General features: G+C 45.2%; 1 protein-coding gene across 2 annotated transcripts in view; it reads left to right on the top strand.

Moving 5' to 3' along the window:
* Positions 1-16,876, top strand: part of LOC119458095 (U-scoloptoxin(11)-Sm5a-like) — a 180,516-nt gene that overhangs the window by 157,615 nt on the left and 6,025 nt on the right. The gene's annotated exons all lie outside the window — the stretch shown is intronic.

Raw genomic sequence — 16,876 nt, 5'->3', positions numbered from 1 at the left:
GTCGCGATCCACTGTGTACGCACCTCTGCCAAACAGACCGCTGCAGGCCGCCACACTGGCGCCTGTGTCAGACACAGCGTGAGCCGTTTTTCCGTGTTCAAGGGTGGCACTTGTATACCCGAGGCTGCTTTCCTCGGCTCTCGCGAAAGCACCGGAGCGTGTGCGGAGATGGAGCGCTACGCCCGCTGCTGAGCAGCACCCGACAAGGGATCCGTGTGGGCCCCGCACGCCTCAGCAGTATTTTTTTTTCCGGCCTTCACTTACTCTGACGCAGATTTACGTGTTGTCATGTGTACGGCAGCAATGCTTGCGCTGACCCCTAAGTTGTTCCGACGGTGCTGTTACTCTGCGCGCTCTTTTGCTCACGCTCCATTAACGCGAATAAATTGTTCACTCTCGATATCGCACAGCAGTTAGGCAACCTTACACGGGCCCTCTGGCGAAGGTTATACGGCGTGCAACTGTCGAGTGTGCGCGGCTAGAACGACGTAGCAATTTTTTTAAGCAAGTGGGCGTAGTGGCCTGTCGCTAATAAAAAAAGATAAAAAAGAAGGCACCAACTTGTGTACGACTTAAACTAAACCAGTGTCCAGGCGTTTATGTCAACAAAACTTTTAAGTTTGCACTTGCCGATCTCGCGTTAGCGCATGCGAAAATCCCAATGTATCTTTTAAAAAACGTCGACGACTTCGATTTCACATCGCCAACGTGTGTGTGTTCTCGAATACGAGATGCGCTCTCAAACTGCAAGCATCGAACTCACACCTGAATCGACCTCCACACGCTTGCGCGCCTGAGTAGTAACATTCTTTTTAATTGAGAGAATACGCCTGGTTCTGATAGTTTTAATACTGCATATCTATCCTGCCGCCAGGGCACTACGTGCGCAAGCGCGTGTGCTAATCACAGCCGGCAGCCTCGGCTGAGAGCGAGAGAGAGAAGAAAACATTTTACAGTCTGACCCGGGGGTAAGGATCCTCCTTCCGTAGTGCCCCGTGGCCACGAGCGCTAGGCTCCCAAATAGTCTGCAACTCACGCGTTTTACTTTGAAAAAGCCTATACAGCGCCGGCGTTCATTTTTTCACGCACGCTTTTCCTGGTTAGAAAGTCACCATAACTGTCTCGAGCAACTGCAGGCGATCGTGTTTTTCTTGCTAAGAAACCTTTCGGTTGCGTAATTTTTGACAGACACTTAGACCTCACGCAATTATTCACACTGACGATAGTGCGACAAGTAAACTAAGCACACGTGATTAAAGGGCGAATATAGGGCATGAAGCACGGGATACAAACGTTTCGCATAAAGTTCCTACAAAGGCAACATCACTAGCACCTGGACCCTTCACTTCTTAGAACGAAAACTAACTGCAGTGGCAAAAACAGTTTTGCATGCGTAAGTGTATAAAAGAGCCGTACTTTCATCGCTTATGAAGAAGGTCACTGAAAAGCAATGCTTTGAATTGGCGACGTGCGATTTCCGATAGTTGAAAAAAAAAATAAAACATACTAGAACGCCCATTGATCAGACAGACCACGTGTGTACACGCCAGAAAAAAACACGTAACACTCACGTCAAAGCCCGCACAATACGAAGTTGCACGCCGTGTTCCCATCACAAATGTGGTTCAAAAGACCTTCTCCGAGAGGACGCTTGGTGCAAGATAATAACGCACCAGTTCACCGCTTATAGAATTTTCCGTACCATTTTGAGGGACGAATGATCTGAGAGGCCCCATGTAAAGTTGTGATCACCCTGTTGAAATCGGCCTCAAGCATGAAAGCCCTTCTTGGTAGCCATGAGTGGTGATTTAGTGACATCCTCGCAGCAGTGGGTCCTTCTGTAACCCAAACCGTCACTTCTTTTCATTGCTGAAATACTCACTCTTGTTAAGCGTACTTCGTTCTTCTTGTTCCCCGCTTGTCGCAGGAAACCGCATCAGGAAGGCAAGCGAAATAGGATTCCACGTACATTGAGAGCATGGCATACCATGCGTGTTACAAGAGCCTATAACCCTGTTCAGATGGGACACAGCGCATCACATCTGGAGTATGGCAAGGCAGAACCCCATGGAACGAAATTCGCGACGAAGTTTACCGGAGTGTTTCGAGCATTTCAACTTCTCAAGGTGGTCTGGCATAGAACCTTTATCGTCGTAGCCACAAAAGTATCTAGAATTGCGTTCGTTTATTGAGATTTGGCGCCACTGTATGTTGTGCAGCATCGATTGAGCGACAACCGAATTTGTGAATGCGGCATTTTCACTGCAGACGAGTGACAACAAGAATAACTTTTTGTTATGCTACTATTCGAACTGTTCTCGTCTGTGATGCTGATACTAACTGTACGGAGACTAGACGATGAAGCAGAATAAACACCGCTATTGGCAGCATTGAATGTCTGATGCTGAGACAGGCTGATTTAGGTCACCTGCGAGCCAGTTGTTTTGCGAACTAATAACTTCGTCCAACTGGAAAATTCGTCGTATTTCAGTCCCATGGGGTCTGGACTTCAGAGACTATGAAGTAAAGACTGTACTTGGTTGGATCAAGGCTTTGATGAAAACACGTCGATAACTGAAATCGCACACATTTGTTCAGTGCGTTTCTTAATCATCAGCAAGTTTCCGTCGAGTATGCTTCTTTCCTCGGGAACTTGTAATGTAACCCCGTTACTTCTTGTGAATAAATGTAACCACAAATGTGCGACTCTATGGCGTGTAATTGAATTATAAAATTAATTTCACTCCGTCAAAATGAAATAAAGACCTACCAGTTTATTTATTTTCTTTTTTTCTTACCTTAAATTCCTGTTCACAATATCCCTTTGTAGGTTAATAACAACTTCTCAGTGTTTATTCCATGGCTGTCTTGTCAATTGCGTAAGCCATGATGACACTTTACGAAAATATCAGTGAGAAGTGTTGCGCTTGACCCGAGTAAATTTTTCTTGCTGCTTTTTTTTTCAGGGAGGGGGGGTGGGGGGTGAGAGGCAGGGGCTAATCACATTTGTTTAATTAAGAGCACCACAGTGTAGCTCCATGGCAGCAGATCTTCCGTCCATCAGTACGACGCACGCAAACTTCCTTTGTTACAGATTTCTCGCTTTCTAGTAGTTACCGTTCTTAGATGCTAGACTAGTTTATTATTATGCCAACAGGACTTCTGAAAGACCGGACAAGATCATCCAACCACGCCGCAAAAAATTATTTGAAAAGTAATCAAAGCAACACATTAATTAGCACAGAAACGTGGAGAGGTGGGTGATTCGGTGCGCAAAGTAAGTGACACAGAGGGAGGACACTCCTTACCGGCGTCCCCTCTGCGTCCTCAACTTCGTGCGCGCGAAAGTCAGTGTAGCCCAGTATTCCTGGGCTGCGCCATGCTGTTGCACTTGGTCTCGTAGGCGCAGTGGTTCCTCGACCTACACGTGAGGCCAGCATATGCGCATGACGACGACGAGCATCCTTAATGTCCCACTCCCGCAGCGATCAGCACATTGAACAGGTCCATCTTCGACACAACTATTTGAATCACCACCACTACGTCCAGAACCACCACCTATGATGAAGAAAAGCCATCCTAGGTGCCATACAAATGCGAACATTGCCATAAAGCACTTGAGGTCTTTGAGGTATCCATTATCGGCATATAAATAAAATACAGACAAGGTAAACTGAAATAGAGCATAGAACACGTCGCTATTCGTCAGTATGTTTTCTTTTTTCATTTTTTTTTCAGCATTAGCTTGCCCTACGGCAGACGAGCCGAAGGAGGTCGTGGAGCCCTCCTTTCTGCACGAAGTGTCAGCGGTGATGTGATCCGTGAGTCCAACTGGGAAAGTATGGCGACCGGTTGGGATGAAGATCCGCGCACGGCGCAGATGGCGTCAATCGTTTACTTAGCGTGCACATGAACAACTCTAAGGTGTGCATGTTTTCGCACCGGGTACAGTAATATAAAAACTAAGAAAAAAAAACGACTACAAGAAAACATAAGTGAAACGAGACAAACAATAATAGATAACATTTGGGCATAATTCAAGTAAAAAAACAAATTAAAAGTAACAGGACAATAACGAAAACGAACAAGTAACATTCAGCAAAGCGCAAGGTAAATCAACAACAAAAAAGAGGCAACAATTTCTTCAATGTTGGAAAGTAGCTAAGACACAACATAGTGAAACTCGAAATAAAAGACTGACGCGACCTATCGTCAATATCGAGATCAAAAGAATAATTGACGTAAATATTTTGTATTCTATGCACAGTTCAGTGATGGCTATATATGATAGGCAGGAATGTGGAATGGTCTACGCTCCTTTTTGATCCTACGCGGAATTCGAAGCGTGGTGCAACTGATTAGCTCGGGGTAAGCGAGAATACCATGAAGGAGTTTGAAAAAGAAAACACAATATCAGCGTGATTAAGTCGGCAACGAAGTGATGGTAGTGATGGTAAAGGTGTGCTATAACAAAAGCAAATACCAGGGTTAGTAAAGTGATGATGGCATACACTTCGAAGCTTTTTTTGAAACCGTTGTATAACACAGTAGTACAGCAATTAACTGTGGTAGAAAAAAGGAGTGTCGTTGGAGCCAACGTTTAGACAAGAGTACTTGTCTTCGTCAGGGCAGCAACTGCTTTCCTTAGCAGCGTTTTTGAAGACAAGGGCTTGTTTGGCGACTTACCACGCGTTCTGGCGTACGTGGCACCTGGGCATCTATCTGGCCTCCGCGCCAAAAAACGGCCCTTTGGAGGCTCAAGAGCGTCATAGCGAGTCGCAAAAGGTATCAAAATGTTGATCTCAGTGGAACAAGAAGCGATAATTAGTCGCATAAGGTAAAATTAACGGTACGGGCGTAATTTGAGCCAATATAGCCTACGATCGACCAATACGACCAGAACCACCACCTATCATGAAGAAAAGCCATCCTAGGTGCCATAGAAATGCGAACATTGCCATAAAGCACTTGAGGTCTTTGAGGTATCCATTATCGGCATATAAATAAAATACGGACAAGGTAAACTAAAATAGAGCATAGAACATGTAGTGCACAATAGACTGCACTACATCCGTGATGGGCACACCTGGCATTCTGGCAAAAAAAAGAAGTGTCAACCAACGTCCACGCAAAATACGATTATGTCGACGTACATACGCGTAAAGAAATAATTGAAAAAACAGTTAATGAAAGAAATTCGACCTGAATAAAATAAACAGAGGGTCCGGGAAAAAAGGTAAGGTGTGACAGTGGAACGAAGATAATATTGCAAACAATGCCAAAATACCATGCAATTATGCAACATGCACTGCATCATCTTTAATGCCTCCTCGCCCCGCCTCCCAATTTCAGTACATATATATGCATATAACATGTTCGTCTACCTTGTCTGCTATCGCTTCGACTTTGGTTTACATGCCTTTCCATTATGTACGCATAGCTCACTCTCCCCAAACCTCAATAGGAGTGGAGGAAGAGAAGTTTCTTAATTACCGGTGTCCGTAAGATGTCCGTCTAATCTTTTATTCATGGGCTGTCCTGTTCACCGATGTATTGTTTGTGGCAAAACGAACATTCCAGCAAATAAGTAACGTTAGAACTCGTGCAGGTAAAACTTCAGTTTAACTTTTGTGCACATAATAACTTGCAGTGTTCCTAACGTTTACATCGTTTTGAACAGGGCTCTTGCACCTGGCGAAAGAGCAGGCTTTTACGATGGTGTTAAATTGAGGGCTTACATTTGCGTGAACTAACAAGTCCTTGAAGTTTCGATTGCAACGATACCAGATCCTTGGTATACCTCCGGGAACACTTTTCTAAGGCACCTATTGCTTGATATCGGCGAAGAGGACAGCCAATGAATGTTAAATTAGACGGACATCGTACGGACACTGGTAAGAAACTTTGGAAAGCACTCACACAGCATTTAACCTGACAGGCCACAATTTTGACGAACTTGAACTTCATATTCTACAGTCTCACTTTCGTTCGCCCAGATGCAGAAAATATACAAAATAATATCCTATCAACAGGTTCACTACACTGCAACCAATAAGCATCGCTGTTTCAAAGGGTGCACTTGAATCATTCGTTACCCCAATAGCACGAATATAACAAGCAACCCATAAGCCACGTTTACATGAATGCGACAGAATGCGACAGTAGTAGCGCATCACATTTCCTAGCGCATCACGAGTAATGCGATGCGCCAGCGTTTACATGCAGCGCATCAGCCCTGGTGCAAAGGTAGCGGTGTCGCACATCGAAGGCAAACCAGCGCTTGCAGACGCATCCGGCGTCCCGCCACGCCGCAGCTCGGCGAGCGTAGCAGATCCACACCAAATTGCATTGGTCATAATTCTTAATGCGATGCGATCGCGTTTACATGCACTGCGAAAGTCGACTTACTCGTCTCAATCCACGTATTAATGCGACGCGCTTACTTAGCGCATTATCTTCGTTAACATGGATATGATGGGCTAGAAAGTTAATGTGATGCGATGCGACTGCGCCAGTTGTCGCGTTCATGTAAACGCGGCTATAGTTTCTCGCCAATCTTACACCCGAGTATACCAGAGGTGATCATATCATTACCTCATCAGATGTCCCTGTTTATTTTATTTGTTTTATCTCCTCACAAGCGATGCTCTACTAATATACTTTTGCCAGGAATTTGTTTCTTGTTGCATTTATTTAATATTTGGTTAATGTCGTTTTTTTCATCCTCAGCTCTAGTAAATATGTGTATACGTACCTTCACTCCCAACCTATCCTGTCTCTATAAAACTCGGTTTCTTCTACCGGTTTTTCTCTTCTTTTCACATTTTTAAACAGCATATTTCCTTATTTCTTGTATTCCCGGAACATAGGCCCGTGGTGTCAGCGGTTGTCAGCGTGTGTTTGCATGCTTGGAATGTTTTTTTTTTATTATTTTTATCAGCCAGGTTTTTAAACCAGCAGCAGTACCCCCGACCTGATGCCTCTCTGTAACTACTAAACTCCCCCTCCCCCTCACACCCGCCTCCTCTAGTTTCTTTTTCGCGCTCATTTGAACAATTTGACTTCCGCTTACTCGGCGCACCGGCTTATTCACCATCACCTCCGCACTCAGGATGGGGGAACCGTGCATAAAAACCCTGCTAAGGAAAGAACTTGCTACCCTGACGAAGACAAGTCCCCTTGTCGAAACATTGGCTTAAGGCGAAATTTCTTGTTCGACCACTGCTCCTCGCTTCAAGCCTCCACCTTCCTGTGGACCTCTCTCTCTCTTGTTTTGGAGTAGTATACATCAAGTTAAGCAAGTTAGTTTCCCTTCATCATGAATATGTAAAACAAAAAGCGAAAAAAGACAGCTACCTTGTCCCTGACGTTATTTTAGCAGTTCGTACAGTCATCATAAATCATTCTATGACATCCCTGTTGAATTTCCGCTTGGCACTCCAGACCAATGGCGTGTACTCATGTTGACGAAGACATATGAATGTGCACAATTCGAGGAAAGGTGTTGGCGAATTGAATTATCTCGATAGACTGCAAGCAGAACCGAGCGTTGGCAGAGACCGCATTGCAACACGTGAAAGTCATAAGTTACCCTTAGCAGCATTTAGATGCCGTTCAGAAAACGAAAAGAAGCAGAACTGCAGAATACGAGTACAGAATAGAGTACGAGTACAGTGCGAATTTCCTTTGAAATCTTGATGTCATCGGCATATAGAAGGAAGGAGGAATTCCGGATACCGGAAGAAACGTCATTAACAAAACTTCAGAGAAGTGATCCTATAATACTGAGGGATGAGAAGCGGCGCTAGTGACCTTTTACAAAAAAAAAATAAGACTATTGGTCATTGGCGCAAACATAACATAACCTATCAGGGAGACAGCAGTGCGGGAGAGGGACAATTGAAGAGTCAACACCAAGTCTGTAAGCACTTTAAAGGGACACAAAAGAGAGAGCGAGTGAAGTTGCATTGGTGAATCACGCTTCAACAATAAAAAACCGCACCAGCTTGGCGTGATGTCATGGATTTTGACAGCGTCTACTCGAACCTAATTAATTACTTCTCGGTAAAAAAGGACCGCATTGCATGTTAAAGGAATCAAGGGTCCCTAGAAGCAAGTTTCGACATTTTCGTAGCCAAAATGGTGCAAATACTTTGACAACTAGCTGTGACGTCAAACTAACTGACGTAGCGGCGCTAATGCTTCGGAACTAAATTCAATAAGGATAAATAGGGTTCCTTTTCACCAGTAATAATATTTTCCCCAAATAATATTTACGATAAGGTTCTGAAACAATATTTGACTCGCATAAACTGAGTTAGTATTGTTCTTCAGTGCCCCTTGAAAATCTCAGTATGGTGTTGGGACTCGGGGTAGCGTTTTGGCCGGTGATCCTTCAGCCAAAGAGATGAGTACGTCCGGGAGTAAGAGCTAGAGAAAAAAGGGTTTATTCTACATATTTACAGTGGCTCCAGATATGGAAGCCCACTCCATGGGGGAACACTTTGAAAGTCTCAGCTCACTACATGTCTGAGCACCTATCAGAACACGTCAGGACACACCACTGCACCCAAGGTGCCCAATTATAAAACAGTCGTCTTCCCTAGTTGACCCGACTAGGGAATCTGATGAGCTTGGTGCGGCCAATAAGAGGTGTCGTATTGTTCACAAAACTCCGCCTCTAATGTTGCACCCTCGCATGTGCCGCAACTGCGTGGCCATCTGGGAAACCGACATCGTCGCGTTTCCACTGTAGTAATTCCACGAAGTTGGTGGTTGTGGTCGCTTCTAAGCGAGCTTCTTTGTCATCGCGTCTCAGCCGGTGTCGGACCGCATCGCCAGGTAGGCGGCCGCTGATGAAGGGGTGGCATCGGGGGAAGCACGCAAACGATGCGCACTGCCGATTTCAGACGCTTGTTTGCCCGTCACCGTCGGTGTCGGGCACTGTCGCCGTCTGGGCGACGCTGATGAAAGGGCCTGCCTCAATGGAAACAACCAAAGAATACGCCCGGCCGATTCGGGACGCAACAATGGGCTTCATTGACGTACCAAATCTGTGAGAGACACCGCGGGGCTCCGGGTTAATGTCGACCACCTCGCGTTCTTTATGGTGCATGCACCTAAATATAGGTACACGTTTTGGCATTGGCGCCCAAGTCGGAACGCAAAGCTTCTTGTAACAGCACTTAGATGGGGCGGAGGGGGTGGGGGGGGGGGGGGGGCTTGGACTCGACCCCTCTCTTCGGTTCACGTGCTACTCGGGCCATTTTTCCTTAGCAATCACTGGGGACGCGCCGTTCCAGTCTTGCGGATATTCTCGACGGCCGCTAGCGCCGCCGTGACTGGGAGCCCGTGCGCTCGGATTAGGAGCGGAGCCGTCTGCGGCCCTCGGCGTCTCTCTCCTGCATCATCCGTGGCGCGTGGGTGCCTTATTTCACCGGCAGATTCACCTTCGGCGCTCTTGGCTGTGGGATCCGTGTGGTTGCGCGTCCCTCTGAGCAAGGCGCGGAACCAGATGTACAGGGTTTGTCCGGGAAATAGTAGGACTGATTTTTTCCCGCCAAAACGTGGTGAAGGAGGGGAATGTTACTGCACTGGTTGAGTGGTGGGGGTCTTAGCTACGAGCGCACCAGTCGCCAGTCGCCTTCCAAGCCTTCACGGAGTGTAGATTGAGTTTCAGGTGAACACCTTTCAAGGTGCCTTGTCATCTGCACAATGAATCGTATGTTAGAGCAGCGTTATGCGGTGAAGTTTTGCGTCAAACTGGGTAAAACTGCGAGTGAGAGTTTTTTTTTTTCGGTTTTTTTTTTTCATTCAGACTTACTACTTTCTGGGCATGTATTACGCCAGAATGGCATCCGAGATTTGCGCGCACCGGCTGGTTGAGAAAAACGTGCCGGCGCGCGGTTTTCATCACTGAGAATATTATCACTGAGAACCGCCAGCCAAGAAAATACCTCCGACGAAGGGTGTGAGAAGTCGCTTATACAGAGCTTCGCTGCCTTTGATGTGCCAGTTGCACATCAGAATTAGATGCCCCTCACGGTATGACTGATTTTTCATACATTCCAGAAGTGTACTTCACCGATACAGTTCACTTAATAATGAGCTTTAGTGCCCCTTTAAGTAGTTCAAGTCTCGTGGTCTGGACCTAATCCACGAGGCCATATCTACAGGTATTTAAAATAGCAACAGACGAGCAACAGACCAGCACTGCTACATGTGTGCTGATACTAGAGACCGGAGCTTTAGGCAAAATGCCTATTTTTTCCTTACGTCCTTATCGTGCCTATTTAACACATAAGCACAAACTACGGTGTAGAAACATTTAGTGGCACCTTTAGTGTGCCTATATAAATGCCTATTTCGATGTTGACCCTATATTGGATTTTCGGGGCCTAAAAATGTATTTTCCATGTCTTGTCCCATCCTCATCTTGTTTTTAATATATAACCCGCTGAGAACTAGGCTGAAGGCAGCCCCGTTACCAAAACCACTTTGCCGGTGGTAAAGGCTGTTCAACAGCTTTACAGTAGACTAGAACATTGCTGTGGGAAGGGTTCAAACCATAGTATACGCGACGATGTGGTGGCGTGGAGCAAAGGTAGAAGACCCGGCTTCTAATCTGAAGGTCGTAAGTTCGAATCCTCCTTCAGTCCACTACATTTCAGGCATGGAGTGGTGCCTGTCACCAGCAAAAAAAATATATATATCGCCGAGAGCTAGGGGCTATACTAGTCCAGGTGCAACCAAATTAGGAAGGGCCACTAAGCTTCAACAGTCACTCCTTACAAAAACATGATTTGGCCTCCCTGTGCAGTATTCGCCACTACCTCCCTCATGACTCTACAATTAACCCATGGCCCTCAGTCCCCAGCGGCTGCGGAGACCTGATCAAGGCGGCGGTCAGACCTGCGACGCGGCAGAGGGTGCTAAGAATCTCTGGGTCCGGACAGGTCGCCACTGGAAACTGAATCTGGCAACAGTTCAACACGCGCACCCTATCGAGTGAGGCTAGCTTAGCTGGGCTATTTGAAGAATTATCAGGCATTGCCTGGGATATTATTGGCCTTAGTGAGCGAGAAGAACTGGTGAGGCTTATCCAGTGCTGACTACGGCACGTCCTCTGCTACAGAGGTCTTCCAGATAAGAAGAATTCGGAGTAGTACTTCTAGTCCATAAGGACATAGCGGGCAGCATTGATGAATTCTACAGCATTAATCAGAGCGTAGCAGTCGTCGTAATAAAGCTGAGTAGGAGGTATAGTGAAGTAGTACAAGCCGACGCCCCAACCTCCAGTCATGATGATGAAGAATAGAACATTTTTATGAGGATAGTGGATTAGCAATGGGAAGGTGCAAACTCAGTATACTGTAGTCATGGGCGACTTCAATGCAGAAGGGGAGAAAAAGCAGGCTGGTGGCAACTATGGCATCGGTTCTAGGAACACTAGAGGATAGATGTTGGTAAATTCGCGGAAAGGACCATGGCTACGATTAATGAATGCCTTCTTCAGGAAGCGCAGCAACAGAAGTGGACCTGCAAAGCCCTAATGGCGAAACAGAAATAATATAGATCTCATACTCTCTGCCGATCCCAGCATAGTGCAGGATGCAGCAGTGTTAGGTAGGTAAAGTGCAGTTGACCATAGGTAATGAGGTCTAGATTTCTCTCAATTTGAAAAGAAAAGAATAAAATTAGTCAAAATGGAAAACAGCGAAAAAACACGCCAAGAAGACAAGAAGGGGGCACACACCAGCGCTGCGGAGCGTGTCCCCCTTCTTGTCTTCTTGACGTGTTTTTTCGCGCTGTTTTCCCTTTCGAGTATGCACCGACTAGCCCAAGCCTCTATGGTCTTGAAATTAGTCAAGAAGAAACAGGCCAACCTAAACGCAGTAAGGGTAAAACAGACCAATTCAGGCTGGTGCTCGCACACAAATATGTAGCTTTAGATCAGGAAGTTGAAGACACGTAGAGGTGATGAATAAAACCGTAACTAGGCTGATCTCAGATCACAATTGAAGTGGGAGGTAAGGCACCAAGGCAACCATAGGTAACTCTCCCATGTAACAAAGCACCTAATAAGAAACGGCAAACATGAAAGTGTCCAAACTCGAGAGATCAGATAGGATTCGCTGACTGTCGAAATTGATCAACAAGAAGAAAGTAAGGGATATCCGAAATTATAACGTGGAAAATATAGAGGAAGCAATAAAAGGACGCAGCATGAAATCAGTGAGAAGAAAACTTGGCATATGATGAGGCAAAATGTATGCACTGAAAGATAAGCAGGGCAATGTTATCAGCAATTTAGATGACATATAAAAAGCAGAAGAATTCTATACTGCCGTGTACAGTGCCCAGAGCAGCCAAGCTACTTTCATTCGAAGTAGTGATGAACAGGATACAGAGGCTCTTTCTATAACTAGCGATGAAGTTAGATGGGCCTTGAAAGACATGACCAGGGGAAAAGCTGCTGGAAAGATGGAATAACAGTCGATTTGATCAAAGATGGCGGAGATATCATGCTTGAAAAGCTTTCGGCCCTTTATACGCAATGCCTCATGACTTCAAGTGTACCAGAGAGCTGGAAGAACGCCAACATTATACTAATCCATAAGAAGGGAGACGTTTAAAGAACTGAAGAATTATAGACCCATTAGCTTGCTTTCAGTATTGTATAAAATATTCACCAAGATAATTTCCAATAGAATCATGGCAACACTTGACTTCAGCCAACCAAGAACAGGCTGGCTTCAGGAGGTATATTCTACGATGGATCATATTCATGTCATCAATCAGGTAATAGAGAAATCTGCAGAGTGCAATCAACCTCTCTATATGGCTTTCATAGATTATGAAAATGCATTTGATTCAGTAGAGATACCAGCATCATAGAGGCACTGAGAAATCAAGGAGTACAGAGCATACTGAATATTTTGGCAAGTATCTACAAAGAAGATTATGGGTTTTACGTACCAAAACCCGATCTGATTATGAGGCACGCCGTAGTGGGGACTCTAGCAATTTGGACCACCTGGGGTTCTTTAACGTGCACTTAAATCTAAGTACACGGGTGTTTCCGCATTTCGCCCCCATCGAAATGCGGCCGCCGTGGCCGGGATTCGATCCCGCGACCTCATGCTCAGCAGCCCAACACCATAGCCCTGAGCAACCACGGCGGGTAAATATCTACAAGGATTGCACACAACCTTGGTTCTCCACAAGAAAGTAGAAATACCTATCAAGAAAGGGGGTCATGCAAGGAGACACAATCCCTCCGCTGCTATACACTGCATGCTTAGAAGTAGTATTGAAGCTCTTAGACTGCATGAGACTGTATGGGAAGCTTAGGAGTAAGGATCAACGGCGAATATCTCAACAACCTTCGGTTTGCAGATAACAGTGTCCTATTCAGCAACAATGAGGATGAATTACAGCTAATGATTGAATACCTTACTGAGAAAGTGTAAGAGTAGGTGAAGATTAACATGCAGAAGACAAGATACGTTAAATAGCCTGGCAAGAGAACAATAATTTAGATCGCCAGTCAGCCTCTAGAGTCTGTAAAGGAGTACGTTTATCTAAGTCATTGCTCACAGGGGACTCTGATCATGAGAAAGAAATTTACGGACGAATAAAATTGGGTCGGAGTGCATATGGCAGGCATTCCGACTGGGAGCTTTAACACTACATGTCGTTGAAAAGAAATGTACAATCATTGCCTTCTACCGCTACTAACATATGGGACAGAACTCGGAGTTAACAAAGAATCTCGAGAACAAGTTAAGGACCACACAAAGAGTGATGGAACGAAATGTGTTAGGCCTAACGTTAAGAGACAGGAAGATAGCGGTGTGATCAGAGAGCAACAGGATAGCCGATATTCTAATTGACATTCAAGAGAAAGAAATGGAGCTGGGCAGGCCACGTAATGCGTAGATGGAGAACCGGCATAGGCGTATCTACCGGAGGGGGGGGGGGGGGGGGCACTAGCCCCCCAACTGTCAAAGTGTGTGTGTGGGGGGGGGGGGGGGGGGGGGGCAAAGCATGCCATTTGCCCCCCCCCCCCCCCCTTTTTAAAGTCAACACTTCCACAAAACACAGCTGAAAGCAAATTTATTTCTTTTTCGGACGAAGCCGATTGCCAATCAATACTGTGTTTTTCGTGATGCTCCGCCAGTGCGCTTGACACCGTGTACCTTTGGCTACACCATTGCGGTGCTGCCGTAGCTTGTTTTTAAGTTCCCAGTTCCGCCTTATAGCACGCCTGGCATCTTGGCGCAAATTTTTGTAGACGATGTCAGGGTAATTTCTTTTTTTGAGATGGTCTTTGACTCTCACGAGTTGCTGCGTTATTGCTGGCAGATTCGCACTTCGTACCTTTGAAAATACTTAAACTGACTCGCTCACCCCCTCGTGCCAAAGGAAGTGAAGCCCGTTTACTTGTTGTCCTTGCTCTGTCAGGAGGTTAGCAGCACGCCTTTTTGCCGTCGTTATAAGCTGGTCGGGATAGCCATTGTCGAAGAAGTCTTCAGCTCAAGTTTTCTGCGACAGCAGTGGAGCATAAAACTGGAATGCAAAATATAGGGAAACTGGAACTTAAAAGGAAGGCTACAACAGCGCCGCAATGATGTAACCAAGTGACATCTGTCAAACGCACTGCCAGAGCATCACAAAAAACAGGACACGGTTGATTGGAAATCTACTTTCGTCATCGAAAAGGAGAATAAATTGTCATCCCGCTTGTTCCTGAATCATTTTGCATAGAATCTACGGCACACACAATTGACCGGACACGGGTACTCCCCCTGAGCTATACGCAAACGCATTACGTCATTCGGCATGTATATAATAAAGACCGTCATAGCACCTCGTTCATTGTGAACAAGGCACCCGTATTGGGTGCAAAAACGCCAAAATCATTCTCGTTTATTTTTTGTTTTTCGGTTGGCGAGTGCTCGTTTTCTAAACCATCTCGCCATTTTTATGCGTTATACACGGCATTTAGGTGTTTTTTTTTCCGGTATCCTCGGAAACTATGCGAGGAACGTTGCTTATATTTCTCGAATATGAAGCATGTTCTGAGTGAAGAGCGATAAAGTTTATTCTGTGTAGGTTCATTACAGAGTTTGTAAAAGTTACTCTCCAAGCATTCCAGGGTGCCATAATGCCACAATTTAATGTGTTCCGGACTCATAAAACTGCACGTTTATAAGAACTTGAAATTTTGTCAGAATAGTAGAATTTGAGTGAGATGCGTTGCTAAACATTCACGTTCCTGCTTTAAATGAATTATTACTGCAGATAATTACTAAACCCTTGTTTTCATGTGCTTCTTGTGCATCATATGAGATTCGTAATTTGTTTCTCTGGTGTCTTCGTGAGCGAAACAAGGCATCTTGTTTATATCTGGGGAAGCTAGGGGCATTGGTATGGGTAATGTGTAGGGATGTTTTCAAATGAGTAGGTTTAAATGCGCCTTTTCAAGTAACTTAATGGGAACAACACCAAGTTTATGTATTGATGGTAATGCGTTGTTGATCAAACACAGTTTTGAAACATCGCAAGCAAGCATTTGAAAATATCACACTACTGTTTTGGCGCGATAGCTCTACTACTCCAGGTACTACACCCAGAAAACGCCTGGTTTTCAAATCTGACCTTAAGCTCAGCAAAGGTAAACTGGGACTACCACTACCGGCGGCTGCTGCGTACGCCGCGTGGGCGCTCATATCTCGAAAGCGATCTGCGATGTGTACAAGTGCGCCGAGTGCTGGTAGCTTCTTACTCGCTTTGCTTTTGACCTTAGTTCGCGTTGAAGCGAGACCGCAGCAGAAGTCAATTCGCTCGCTGCGCTGCCGCGCCGAGCAGCGTCTGCGTGCGTGTTGTATTGTGAATAATTGCAGATGCGGTAGTTGCTGACCGCGCTGAGCAATGTGGTTTAACTTGGTTTAACCGCGTTGAATCACCGGCAAATATTTACCTAGGTTTCCCATGTCCCAAGACAAATCTGCGTTCAGAAATTTTATACTTTGAAGAATATAGCATTTTAATGCATGTGCCGCGAATTTCTAACGTTAGTGGCTTATTTAGAAGCGTTACGAATAATTCTTGAACTTCTTCTTTTTCTTGCGTGGATATATTAGGCTCGCGCCTGGTGTGTCTCACTGACTAAAGACAGCTCTATATGTTTGGTAACTGTAAGGACCAAGTAATGGTTGATGTGTAGTAAGCTTAAAAATAGATAGGTAATCAATATTACTTATGCAAGTGCTCTAAGCGTTTGAGCGTGTCTAACGCGGGCATAAATTGAGACCGCTACCCTGGTACACTATGTAATGTCCGGCGAAGTAACATGTGTGTTGAATTACTGGCTTTTTAAAAATGTTCCCCCAACACGAAGAGCTCCAAACATTACACATGCATGGTTTTCAACCGAACAGTCATACACGGGCAACGTTTTCAGCATGCGATATAATTACAGTAATTTAAACTTTATTGCAACTGCTCGAAACAAACAGCTAGTCGCTGGAAATGGGGTAATTATTTCCAAGGTCGCACACATTTGCTGTCTTTCTTTCTTGTGAATTTGCAAGTCATATGTGTATTGTATTTTGATGCGTTGACCTCAACAATACTATTACGTTAACTAGCGATACATTCGTGCTGTACACTTCAACACCAAGTAAATTCTTTGTCTAATATATAAATTGTTTGTAGCAAATGTACTTTTTTATTAGCGCGCGCCGTACTGGTGCTACAGTGCGGATCAGGGACCTCTGTGAGGAACTCATTGCCTAGTACATGGATATCTTGAAATTTAGTATAGTTCCAAGAAATAAATGCACATTAAAATAATTTCTCGGGCCCTGAC

The sequence above is a fragment of the Dermacentor silvarum genome, chromosome 1 (genome assembly GCF_013339745.2).
Source record: "Dermacentor silvarum isolate Dsil-2018 chromosome 1, BIME_Dsil_1.4, whole genome shotgun sequence".
NCBI classification, from domain to species: Eukaryota; Metazoa; Arthropoda; class Arachnida; order Ixodida; family Ixodidae; genus Dermacentor; species Dermacentor silvarum.
This window is presented reverse-complemented; position numbering and strand designations above follow the sequence as displayed.